Source organism: Passer montanus, unplaced genomic scaffold, assembly GCF_014805655.1.
Source record: "Passer montanus isolate IOZ18808 unplaced genomic scaffold, ASM1480565v1 scaffold44, whole genome shotgun sequence".
NCBI classification, from domain to species: Eukaryota; Metazoa; Chordata; class Aves; order Passeriformes; family Passeridae; genus Passer; species Passer montanus.
The window spans coordinates 1,237,960-1,250,494 of record NW_024369262.1 but is presented as its reverse complement, the minus strand read 5'-3'; the positions used below and the strand labels follow the sequence as shown (position 1 = coordinate 1,250,494).

At 57.3% G+C, this 12,535-nt stretch overlaps 1 protein-coding gene across 2 annotated transcripts in view; it reads left to right on the top strand.

Moving 5' to 3' along the window:
• Window positions 1-6,701: 6,701 nt before the first annotated feature.
• SRRM3 (serine/arginine repetitive matrix 3) overlaps window positions 6,702-12,535 on the top strand; it is a 28,773-nt gene continuing 22,939 nt past the window's right edge. For both annotated transcript variants that reach the window (XM_039720962.1, XM_039720960.1), the window contains exon 1: window positions 6,702-6,757. The gene's annotated coding sequence lies outside the window, so the exon portion shown is untranslated. The remainder of the gene's footprint in view (window positions 6,758-12,535) is intronic.

Here is a 12,535-nt window from a genome sequence, read left to right as displayed (position 1 = left end):
AAGCCCAGCACCTCTGGAGGAGCTGAGGTGAATGTTGGTTTGAGCCAGAGAACATGGGGTAGTTGCTTACAAGAAAGGTACCTGAAAGTCACAGATACTCTTTGGTCACTGCCTTTTATCTTCCTCCCACATGTGGTTTTTTTCTGAGCTCTCTTAACTGTTTTTTTTTTTATTTATTTTAATTAGTTCTTCATTCTGAACCAGATCACACAGTTGTGACTGTTGTAGATGCATGGAGAATAAACTATCTGGTTCTTTTCCTGCCCCGTGGAAGATGTGGGCAAGAGGACAGCAAGCACAGTCCTTGTCACTCCTCTGCAGAAATCCAGCGTATTAAAAGCTTGGTTTCTTTACAGGAATAGTAATGAAATAGAAGCGTTGGCAGTCGTTACTCAGCAGGCTGGGAACAAAGTAATTATTAGGTGGTATTAATAGAATTAAAGATCGTGTTGGAGGGGGCAGGGGAGGATGTCGGAACTGGAGGACACTGAGGAGGAGTGGCAGGCCACACCTGGTAAATGTGGCAAAGACTGTTCCAAACAATGTGGCAGACTGTTCTAACTGGATGTAGGGGTCTTGTCAGCAATTTCAAACCTGAAATAGGCAGCACAGAGTGTTACAAACAGTGTGTGTGCACCTGCAGAGGTGTGTGTCCAGTCTGGGTGCCCAGGTGGTCCAGGGGAAAGCCTTGCCTTGCATCCTGCAGGACAGGAGCGCACGTTTGTTCCAGTCCTGTTTTTAATACAGCAGATAGAGCAGATTTCTGAGCACTGGAGACTTTTCAGAACCCGAGGTTCATCGTGTGGCTTAGGTTATTCAATCTTTTCTTGTGTCAGCAGTCCAAACCCAGCAGAGTCTGGGGAATTGCATGGACAAGCAGAAAGCTTTGCTTGTACCAAGGGGGACTCAGGGGCAGCATGGCAAGTGGAGCTGAGGTGGAAGAGGATTATGTCTCAGCACCTGCTGACTTTTAGGTTCTCCAAGGTCTCCTTCAAATCTCCTGAATGTTAACAAAGTCCCTGCACTGATTGGATTTTGGGGTTGTTTCTTGTTCTCCCCAATCCCATGCTGCATTTTTGGAGTTGCAGCTATTCCCTGTGCTGGAAATGTGCACCCATTTGGGAAAGGAGAGGAGACACCTTTTGTGGCTTTCTGCAGTGAAGTCAGAGGCCAGAAGGACACTGGCTAAAGGTGAGAAATGGACTTGTGTCAGTCACTGTGCTCTCCCTGTGGCTGAGCAGTGCTGTGGTGAGTGACAATCCCTCTGGGGGCTGGAGATGGTTTGTAAAGGTGTGGGTCATCCCACCCCTTCTCTCTGAGCAGATTCCCTGGAGGAGGAAGGGATCTGGGGTGTATCCCTCCCTGGGAGGAGTAGGAATCAGCTGGGTGTACCCAGATAAGCCAACCCTCTGTCCTGGAGGTTGTTTCCTGGTGCTGTGGCTGTGACACAAGACCTTCATCCTCTCTCAGAGTTCTGTTGGGGCTGCCCTGCTGAGTCACAGCACTCACTCCAGTGCTGGCAGCTTTGTGTTAACCTCCTGTGGAGAGGGGTGACCAGGTCTGGAGGAGGTGAAAAACCTGCCCTGTGCAGATCTCTTGGGTTCCATCCTTTTTACTGAGCAGACTTTTGCCTTGCTGGTCTCTAAGCACCTCTTCCCCTGCAGCATCATTTCTGCACACAGAGCTGCCACCTCCCTGGGCAGCCCAGCCCTGCACCGGGGCACAGATGTCAAGATACAGAGGAGATGTGTGTGGAGAGTAATAAATAAAGATTCTCCAGATGGCCATATGTCAGGTCACTGGAGCCCACCTGCTGCTCCTGTGCTGCTGCAGCAGCATGTTAAATGCAGGAAAGGATAGAAGAAGGAGAAAAGCAAATGCTGAGTGGTGTAACTCAGGCTTCATCCTGTTCATTCTCCTGGGGGGCTTCAGGTGGGATGACCACAGCAGCAGGCTGCTATTCCTGGGAAATCTGTTTTCCCTTCCTGGCTCTGTGCAAGGGCTGGTGCTTTGGTGTGGGGGTACAGACCTCCCAGCCCGAGCCCCAGCTGCCCCTGGGGGCCTCTGGGTGCTGGGAGCTGCCAGCAGCCACGTTCTGGGGTAAGGCTGGTACAGCTGCAGCAGGCGTGGCTGGGCCTGAGGACCATCCATGGCATTTTGGTGATATTTAGGAGAAGCAGAAGAAAGAACAAGAGTTTAGTGCAGCCTCTGCCTTGCTAAAGCTGGCTGCCTTCCCAGGTCCAGCAAAGAGCAGGACTGGAGGGGCTGCAGGTACTTCAGCAAGGTGCTGGGTAGCTATTGCCCTCTCTCAGGAGCCCACATCCAAAATTCACAATCTCCAGTGATTTCTCCCCACAGAATCTGCCAGGACAGAGAGATGCTGCTGCCCTTTCCCTTCCCTGGGCAGCCCAGCTTGTGCACCACCAGCCTGGGGTACCCTGTGCTCAGCCTCACGTTACTGGGGCTGCCAGTTCAGAGCAGGCAGCGCATCCTCTGCCCAGGAATGGGGAAAGGAGAGGTGGAAACACACCCCGAGGCTGGCTGGGTGCAGCTGGGGGCACAGGCAGATCTCCCCCACAGCCAGCTCAGCTTCCCCCTTTCCTTACAGGCCAAGGGCAAAGGGTTTTAACATGAGCAGGAGCGCCACAAACCATCTGAGCTGCGGATTTGGCTTTGCACTGAGCTCTCCCCTCCCCTGGCTCTCCCGCCTGGCCACAGGCAGTGTGAAATCACCACCTTTGCATCCCCTGCTCTTGGTTTGCTGCAGTGCCCGAGAGCTGGCACCTCCCTCCTGGTGCCTCAGAGCCGAGCTGAGAGCGGCGCCGAGGCAGGAGGGTTTGTTTGCGTTTACAGGGAAACCTGTTAATAAAGGAGACCAAAGGGACTGCTCTTTTCCTGGCTGTGGGAACAGATGGCTGGATAACGCAGCGCAATTAATATGCAGGGAGCCCTGCCGGGGCAGGGATTTGATTGCCTGTTAGGAGAGGTTAGCACGCTCAGGCTGAGCCCTGCCACCACACCGCCCCTCCCTGGCACCTGCTGCCTGCAGGGACTCTGTGGGGACACTGGGACAGCCTGGATGGGGGCACAGATGAGAGCGTGGGCACCGGATGCAGCTGGGGACTCTGGGGCAGGTCTCTGCTCCTCCCGTGCTGGGTGATGCTCTGGGAGCCCTTGGGGTTTGTAAGAGCAAAGGATGGCTCTGCTGATGAATGACTGCTCAGAGGTGTTTCCAGGCTGGAAGGGCAACTCTGGATTGTGTTCTTTCTTCCTGGACTTGTTACCTCTGGGTGAGGAGGTGCCAAGGAGGGCAGCAGGCAGGAGCTCCTGGATGAGCTGAGGGAGGTGGGCACAGGAGGTGGGCATCTCCTTGCTGCAGCACAGCGCGGCTACAGAACATTTCCCAGGGCTTCAAAGAGTGACCCAATAAATCCACAGGGAAGAAAAAGCCTTGCCAAGGCCTAGGAGGGTTAGGGAACCCTGAGGAAGCAGGAAACCCACAAACCCACCCCAGCACTGAGCTGGGCCACGTGGGTCAAGCCCAAATCGATGGGAGCCTCCAGGCCAAGGTCACCCTGGGCACGTGCAGGGCTGTTCCCATGCCCCGTCCCCATCCCATCCTGGGCTCTCAGGGGATCACAGTGTCCCAGCCCCTTCCCCATCATACCTTTGCTTTCCCCCTCCATTTTCTGGTGTTTTCTTCCGCCCCTGCCTCGTGGAGGTTGTTGAGCACCGTGGAAGGCAGCGGGCTTTGATCAGGGCTGTGCCTGTGCCGTGCCAGCAGCCCGCTCTGTCCACCCTTTCTTCTGCATCAGGAGGAGCCTGCTGGAGATGTCGAAGCTCAGCGCAAATCCTCACAATTAGGCCTGTTCTGCTGCCTGCCTCGTTTGATCTCCTTTAATTATTTATCGCCTTTTCTGTCTCCTCTTTCCTAAATCCTCGGTTTCTTTCAAGTGATGATTTCCCTGCTCTCCCCCCAGCCGCGGCTGGCTCTGCCTGTTTGCCTGCAATTACCGACCCTTCTGCTCCTTCCATCTCTCCCCTTTTGTTCTCCACCAGATCACTCCTTCTCGCTGCTCTCGTGGCTTCACCCTGCCCGCCTGCCTGGCAGATTTTTCTCCCTGCTTTTTTTGAATTTTTCCCCACCTGGCTGGCCATTTCCTCTCTCCATCCTGTTCCAGGTGTGGTTCTGGCTGTGTTTGCTGCCCATGCCAGGGCTCCTGCACCCTGGGCTGGGCTGTGCTCCACCTCCCACTGCTGTTCTCCTGGGCCACTGGTCAAATCCTGCAGTGGCCCTGCTACAAAGCCCTGGCTCCTGGCCAAAACCAGGGATCCCCATGGGGCTCCTGTCCTTGCCATGCCAGCTCTCCCCGTGCTGCTTTTCCATCCCTCATTTCTTTGTTTCCCAGCCCCTGATGCATTATTCAGAGCTGGGGAGATAATGGTGCTGCAAAGGCCATGGGCTCACACTGGCCATGCTGGGTTTTCTGTCATGGGCTGATTTTCCCCTCCAGCATTAAGCCAGGAATAGTCCTGGCCACGCAGGAGGTTCCTCCTGGGAGGTGACATCTGCTGTCAGCCCTGGGGGGACATGGCAGGGACAAAGGTAGGAGCAGGGGGAGGCAGCAGTGTCCCTGGCAGTGCTCCAGGGGCTGCACCTCCCAAATTTTTTAATAGAGTTTGATAGAGACACAGGTCCAGCACATGGCCCCTCTTTCTGTAGCCCTGACATGGATAATGGATGCAGATGCAGGTTTTGCTCAGCAGATGTAGCAAAGCACCCCAAACTGTTGTTTAACCCTTGTGGAAGAGGGTGCTCGTGCCCTCCAACCCTGTTTGTGTCTGGGCACTGTGAAGCCCCAGCTGGACCTGTCCCCAAGGCTTGCTGCCACCTCAGCCAGGGATGAGGTGCACAGGGATGGGGAAGAAGGTGAGGGGTGGAGGGCTGGTGTTGCTGGCAGCATTTTGGCTCCTGGGTCTGTTCTCCCTCAGGAAACAGCATCACCCAGCTGCCACCTGGGAGCTGTGGAGACATCCCCACCAGGACAGGCCTCTCCAGCCTGGCTGCCCCCACGAAAGCTCCCTTTAGACCCCATCTCTGGCTTCCCATCCCTGTCCCTGCAGAAACCCCCTGCCCAAATCCTGCTCTGGGGCCAAATCCTCCATGGAGGGACGGCCAGGTGCTCTTGTTGGGCTCTGCTTGGGAGGCTGCAGCCACATTCAGGAGGGAGCTGTGGCCCCAGGGGATGCAGAGCCCAGGCAGTGCAGGGAAACTGAGCCAGGGGTGGGACCAGTGTCCCCAGCCAGGTGTGCTTGGTGTCCCTGCCAGAGCAGCCGGGGTGAAATCAGAGTGTTTTGGGAATATAAACCCTGGCCATGACCACACTGGGCAGTTTTGAGGTGGTTTAGGGGAGGTTTGGGAGCTTTTCCCCTTCTTTGGTTTCACCGTTTCCTGTCTGCTGAGGAGGGCGAGTGCTCGGCACCACTGAAGGACATGAAAATTAATTATGGGCTCATTAACACGGACTCATCACCTGAGCTGCAGCACCGGGGATCCCACTGGGGACCCAACACCCCCCAAATCACCACGGCCCCCAAAAGCCCCCGCACTGCCAGGGTGGGGGTGTTCCAGGTGCTCCCAGACAGTGCTGGAGAATCAGCTGGGACTGGGCAGGGCTGGGGACACTGGGCTGGAACTGGGGAACCCTGGGGGCATCGTGGTGGGGAGGTAAAGGGTGGGATGGAAGTCAGGGTGGAATATGGGGTGGGATTCAGAAGAGGATATGACATGGGATACAGGGTGGAATGAAATGCAGGGTGGGGTATAGGATGGGGTTTAGGATGGGAGATGGGATGGGATGGGATGGGATGGGATGGGATGGGATGGGATACTGCGGGGACCTCTGTGGAAGAACTGGGGGCTCTGTGCAAGAATGAGGGGGGTCTGTGTAATGATGGGGGGCTCTGTGTAAGTTTGAGGCTCTGTGTAAGGATGACAGGGTTCTGTGTAAGTTCGGGGATCTATATACGTACAGGATTCTTTGTAATTTCGGGGCTCTCTGTAAGTTCAGGGCTCTGTAAATTCGGGGTGTGTAATTTCGGGGCTCTGTGTAAGTACAATTCTCTCTGTGATTTCGGGGCTCTGTAAATTCAGGGTGTGTAAATTCAGGGCTCTCTGTAATTTCGGGGCTCTGTGTGAGTACAATGCTCTGTGTGATTTCAGGGCTCTGTGTAAATACAATGCTCTGTGTGATTTCGGGGCTCTGTAAATTCTGGGGTTGTGATTTTGGGACTCTGTGATTTTGGGGCACTGTGAATTCGGGGTGTGTGATTTTGGGCTCTGTGTGATTTCGGGGCTCAGTGTGATTTTGGGGCTCTCTGTAAGTACAATGCTCTGTGTTAGTACAATGCTCTGTGTGATTTCGGGGCTCTGTCAGTACAATTCTCTCTGTGATTTCGGGGCTCTGTGTGATTTCGGGGCTCTGTGTGAGTACAATTCTCTCTGTAATTTCGGGGCTCTCTGTGATTTCGGGGCTCTGTGTCAGTACAATTCTCTCTGTAATTTCGGGGCTCTCTGTGATTTCGGGGCTCTGTGTCAGTACAATGCTCTCTGTAAGTACAATGCTCTCTCTAATTTCGGGGCTCTCTGTGATTTTGGGGCTCTGTGTAAGTACAATGCTCTCTGTGTGACACCCCCGGCACCCCCCGGGCCGACAGCGACCCAGCGGGGCCGGGCCCAGCGGGACGGCGGGGCGAGGTGAGGCGCGGCCGGGCCCGGGGCTGTGGGGCCGGGCAGGGAGCGGAGCGGGCGGTGGGACCGTGCTGGGCCCTGAGGGGGACGCTGGGAGGGGCAGGGCGTGCGGGAGGACCGAGCCCCCCCCTCCCATCGGGTGGTGCTGGGGACAGGCGGGTGACGACCCCCGGTGTGGGGATTTGGGGGTGCGGGGCTCCTGGGGGGGCTGGGAATGGGGGTCTGCAAAGGGACGCGCATGGGAAAGGCGTGCGTGGTGTTGTGGGTGCCGGGACAGCTGGGGACCCCACCGGGAGGGGTGTGCCAGGGTGTCCCCCCCTGAGGTTGGATGCTCCTGGGGGTGTGGGATGGGGTGAGGAGTCTGGAGGTGAGGCGCTTTTTGGGGTACAGGGGGTCCCTCCAGGGATGCGGGTGTGCTGGGGAGTGGCTGGGGGGGCACCCACATCCCTCCAGACAGGCTGGGACTGGGACAGTGGGTGACCCCCAGCAGCAGGATTTTGGCTGGGAAGGACGGGACGGGGATGGTCCCTCAGCAGACGCTGGTGCCTTGTGCAGTGCAGGTGGGAGACGAAGCAGGGACAAGGTTCCCAAAGCCCCTTTTTGTGCTGCAGGGACCCCCAGGCTGTGCTGGGGAGGGTTTGGCTGAGGAGATTTCAAACCCTGCGGGTGTTGCACGAGGGAAGGAGAGGGGGCAAGGCTTGGCAGCAAGGAACCACAGCAGCAACTCAACCGCTCGTCTTTTGGGAGTGTTTTGTGCTTCTCCTTCCCAGATCAGGAGGTTTGTCCCCAGGGATGTCCGGGCTGTGCCGTGCAGGGGGCTGGTGGTGGGTCAGGCCGTGGCTCAGGGGGAGCAGGTGGCTTTCAGAGAACACAGGTTCATTCATTTCCTCCAGAGCAAGATTTCAGACTGGATGTGTCTCGGTTTGCCTGTGCTCCCACTGCTGTAGGGGGGTCACCTGGGAGCTGGCAGCATTTGGGGGTGTCTCAGGTTGGTGACAAATGTCAAGGACCTTTTCCGAGGGTGCAGATGCTCACTGGTTTCCTTGTCCTGGCATGTGGATTCTTCTCTGGCAGGAGCACAGGGACACCCCCGCTGGGGGGGATTGTGGGGACAGTGTTTGTGTCCCCACACACGTCGTCATCTCTGTCCCACTCTGCCAGCGTGGCCTCACGCAGTGCCACCCTCTGTGTCTCACCTGCTTTCCCCAGAATCCCCCTGGCATCCCACCTGCCTCCCCCTGCCCCAGGACCCATCCTGACAGTGTGTGCAGGGAATGTCGGGGGCTTCCAGAGCCACAGGCTGGGCAGGTTTGAAGGGAACCTTTGGTCCTTGGTCACTGCTGGCAATGCAAGCAAGGGTTTTTCCAGGCAGAGGGGTGCAGGGGTCTTGGTTGGCTTTGTCTCTGGCGCCAAGAAAATGATGCTTTTCCCCTGGACAAAGAGTCTCGTGCCCCAGATCCTGTTGTGAGTGGGTGTGTGGCAGCAGGTCCTGGGGGCTGCTGGCAGAGGGAGCACAGGGTGCTCACCCTGTTTCTCTGGGCAGGGGCTGCCTGCGGGGTGCAGGTCACCCTGTGGGGTTAGTGCTCATGCTGAGGGTCTGCCGGATGTGGGGGTCCCCCATCCCCAGAGCCCGTTCTCCTCCTCCTCCTCCTTCCTGTCTCCCAGCTCCCGTTTTCCCCGGCCAGGTGGCCCGTGGCTTATATAATGTGCTCAAACCCCGGAATAGCTCCTCCCGTTACACAACCACCCAGCCAGGCACGGGAGGGGGGTGCTGGGGGGGATTCCCGGCTGGATGCTCCCCCTGCACTGGCCGTGACCCCCCTCCACCTGCAGTGCTCAGCTCCGGGGGTTGTTCACCGGGATTGTGTCCCCATTGGGGAAGGTGACCTCATTGTGACAGTCATCCCCCTGCTGCTCCATGTGCTCAATAATTGCTTTTATTTGTAGTAGTGTAATTACTCCCCTTCCTCACAGGGGCCTCAGGCTGACTGTTCCTCCTCCTGACTCCTTGCCCAGCAAAGCAAATGGCCCCAAAGGTGCAAAAGCTGGGGTGGCTGTTCCCCTTCTCCATCCCCTTTCCTTGTTTAAGCACCTCCTGTTGGGGAAGGTCGGGCAGGGCATTCCCAAGGGGATGAGGGAAGAGTGGCCAAAGGGGTACAGAGCTGGGGATCCCACAGGAAAAGCCATCACCTGGATCTGCTGCCTCTCCACTCAGCATGGGGGAATTGCTGTTGCCACATGGATGTGCTACTCCTTTCCCTCATCCCTGATTCAGGAATGGGGTCACTGCCTGGGTCCTGGGGCTGCTCCCTATCATGGGGTGACCCCTTTCCCACCAGCTCTTCTCCAGCCAGAGCTGAGAATGGAGCTCCTCAATAGCCCAAGGGGTTCAGGCTGGGGGGCTTCAGCCGTGGCATTTTGGGGACAAGAGTAAATCCTGGCTCCCCACCGTGCATCTGCCCTTTTCCCTGGATCATCTCCAGGGGATCTCTGTGCCCACACCCCCGTGTGATGCTTGTCCGGTGTGGGACCAGTCCCCAACCCTGGCTCCCCCATCCCTACATCCCCAAGCCAGGAAGGAGCCCAGTTGCTTAGCAACTGTTTAGCTTCTCCACCAGCCTCCTCATCTATTTTAAAATATATATGTATTTTTATATATATATATATATATATCTGCACAGACGTAGGTATGCACACGCATCTGCAGCTCCTGACCCCCCAGCCACCATCCATATATTCTTTACTAATTGCTTTAAAGTCTGTGAGGTGTCAAATTCTCTTCAGGCAGCTATAGGAAAAGATGCCCTGGGCTTGGGGAAATAGGGATGGAAGCACTGGGAGGGCTGTCACCAATCCATTCCCACTGCCCCTTCCCGCGGGCATCCTCCCCATGCCTTGGGGCTGGAGGGCAGCGCTAACGAGCCCAGAATGGCTGCACTTTTAAAGCTACATTTGCCTTTTTTCCTCGCTCTTGAAGGTCTGACTCACAGTTTTTGGCACTGGAAGGCAGCTCCGGAGAAGGTCAGCCCAATTAATGGCAGCAGCCCCGGACTTTTCCTCCTTGTAACTCCAGCTGGGTGTTAGGGGAGGCTGGCTGCCTGGCCATGATGTTCTGGCATATTTTGTGTCCTGAAAAAAAAAAGATCTTCTCCCAGCTGTCGCCACAGCACAGACGGGGAGCAGCCTGGGATGGGGCTGTGCCTGCTGGGGGACAGGGTTCTGCTTTCAGTCAGTGGTGGGGTGTCCTGATGAGATCCCAACAGGCAGGAGAACCATGGGGACCACCCCGCTCAGCCTCTCTGGAGTGACTGGAGCATCCTCACCTCATCCGGGCTGTCTCTGGCGTGCTGGGGCCGAGCTCTGGCACGCTCAGTGCACGAGTGGTCCGGGGAGCCGCCGTCCTGGGCGCTGTGCCCACATCCCGTGCCCGCATCCCGGCACGCGGGTGCTCCCGGCTGGTGCAGCTGGATGTGGCGAGAATTAATGGAGCACCGGCCGGAGGCGGCTTTAATTAGCACCGAGGCACGGCGAGGGGGCAGGAGGACCGCTGCCGCCTTTCCCCGGCGAGGGAGAGACGCCGGGAGAGCATGCAGGCACCCGGGAGAGCATGCAGGCACCCGGGAGAGCATCCGGGCCCCGCTGCCGTCCCCGCTCCCCCGGGAGCCGCTCCAGCCGCAGTACGGCGGCCGGGCCCTGCGGCGGCTGCTCAGCGCCGGGGCTGCGGGCACGGCCCGGGGCTCAGCGCGGCCCAAGGGGCATCTCAGCAGAGCCGGGTGGGAAGGGGTTTGTTCTGGGATGGGAAATAAAAAAAGGCCAAAGCGGTTTGGTGAAATAATGCTCTTCCCCGCATCATTTTGCTTTTTTCTTTTCGGGCTGGAGTTCTGAGCCTGTGAGCTGGACAAAGCCAGGTGGGACAGCCCCAGGGCTGGGACATGGGGACGGTCACATCCTGGGGCCACCCCAGTCCACAGGGAGCGAGCTCCATTCAGAGCTTGGCTGGAAACCAGCAGCCCCAAAGCCTGGCAGGATTGTGAGGCTGGGCCTTGCACCCCGAGCTGGCAGGGCCTGTCCTGGCTGTGTGACAGGGGCACAGTGCAGTGTGTCCGTGCTTCTGTCTGTCCTGGCAGTCTCTGAGCTGGTACTGAGGGTGCCCAGCCCTCCACACTCTGGGTGTGATTCAGCATGGCTGGGGAGGGAGGGAGAGACCCAGGCATGGGATGGAGGGTGAGGAGCAAGAGAAAGGAGAAGAGGGATGAAGTTGGTATATGGGGATGAGGAGGAAAATGGACAATAGGGATGGGGATCGAGAATGGGGATGAGGATGAGGATGGTGGATGGGAAGGATGATGAGGAAGGGGATGAGGAGGAGGATGAGGTTGGAATTTGGGGATGAGATCGAAGATAGGGATGGAGGAGGGGGCATCTCTGAGCACTTCCAAAAGCTCTAATCCAGGTATCAGAAGGCACCTGCAAGCTGAAAAGCTGGATTGACCTCCCCAGGGCCCAAGGTGGCACGTAGGAGGAGGATCAGGATCCCAAAATACGTGGGCGAATGCCTGGTTAATATGGGAAAAGGAGGATTTGCTCAGGAGTCTCCCCAGCAGCTCCAGCCCATGGTGCCAGGGGGTTTGGGCCCTCCTGGGTGGCAGTAAGGGAATTTGGGAGCTGGGAATGGATGTCAGCAATTGTCCCCAGCTACATCCTGCAGCCTTTGGGAGTGTGTGGAGACACAGAGCTCACCCCAGGATCCCTCCTCTCCCTCTGGGCAAGGCAGCCAGGCAGTGGCTGCCAGTGATTGATGTTTTGTGGGTAATTACTGCAGATAATGAAATATTTAACCATCATCTTTATTATCGGGGTAGCGCCGAGCCGGGCGGGAAACCACTGCTGTTTGGCCAGGGCTGTGCTCATGGGTTTGGTGCTGATTTTGGTGCTGGCACAGCCAGGTGGTGGCCAGTGGATTTGGGTCGTGGTGGTGGCAGCCACTCTGTGTCCCTGAGCTCCCCTGTGAGTGCAGGCATTGCTGGGGCTCTCCTTGTGGGGCAAGGAGAGCACAGACCCAGCTGGGGGACATGGGCTCCCTCTGCCCTGATGCCTTGTCCCCATTGTCCCCAGCAGTGTAGGGCTGGCTCTGTTTGGCACCCAGGGATTTGCCTGGGCACCTTTGGAGAGCTGGGGGAGGCTTGTAGGTGGATTTTCCCCATTCCTTTGTTTCCCTGGCCATGCTGGGGCTGGTGGCAGCTCCCAGGCTGAGGGGACATTGGGGTCAGCACCATGTCTGTCCCCAGGCCAGCTCCACCTGCCTGGCCCCAGCTGCAGGGGGATTTCTCCAGCTCCATCCTTTTCATGGGAGCAGGGAACATTTCCTGGTGGATCTGCATGCCTCCCCCACCATGCAGCCTTCTCTCACAGGTGCCCATCCAGCTGCCAGCTTGCCTCCATCTACCTGCCCAGCTCTCTATCCCACACACTCTCAAGGTTTTTCAGCAATGAATTTATCCACTGCTGGGCTCAGGATAAAATGAATTCCCACTGGGGATAAGCGAGCAGAGGCTGCTGCAGAAAGAATCCTCTCTCCTTCCCTGAGCCCCTCTGTGGGGAAAGGTTTCCAAGCAGGGAGTTTCCCCCTTTCCCCAACTTCCTTCCAGGTTTTTGGCTTCATGTCCTGATGACAGAAAGAGGGAGAGGAGCCCTCAAGGCAGGTTTTTCTGCAGCATCTCTCTGTTCTCCAGCCTGGAGCCATGCTGGGATATGGAGGGGGCTGGGTTCAGGGTAGGAAGGGAG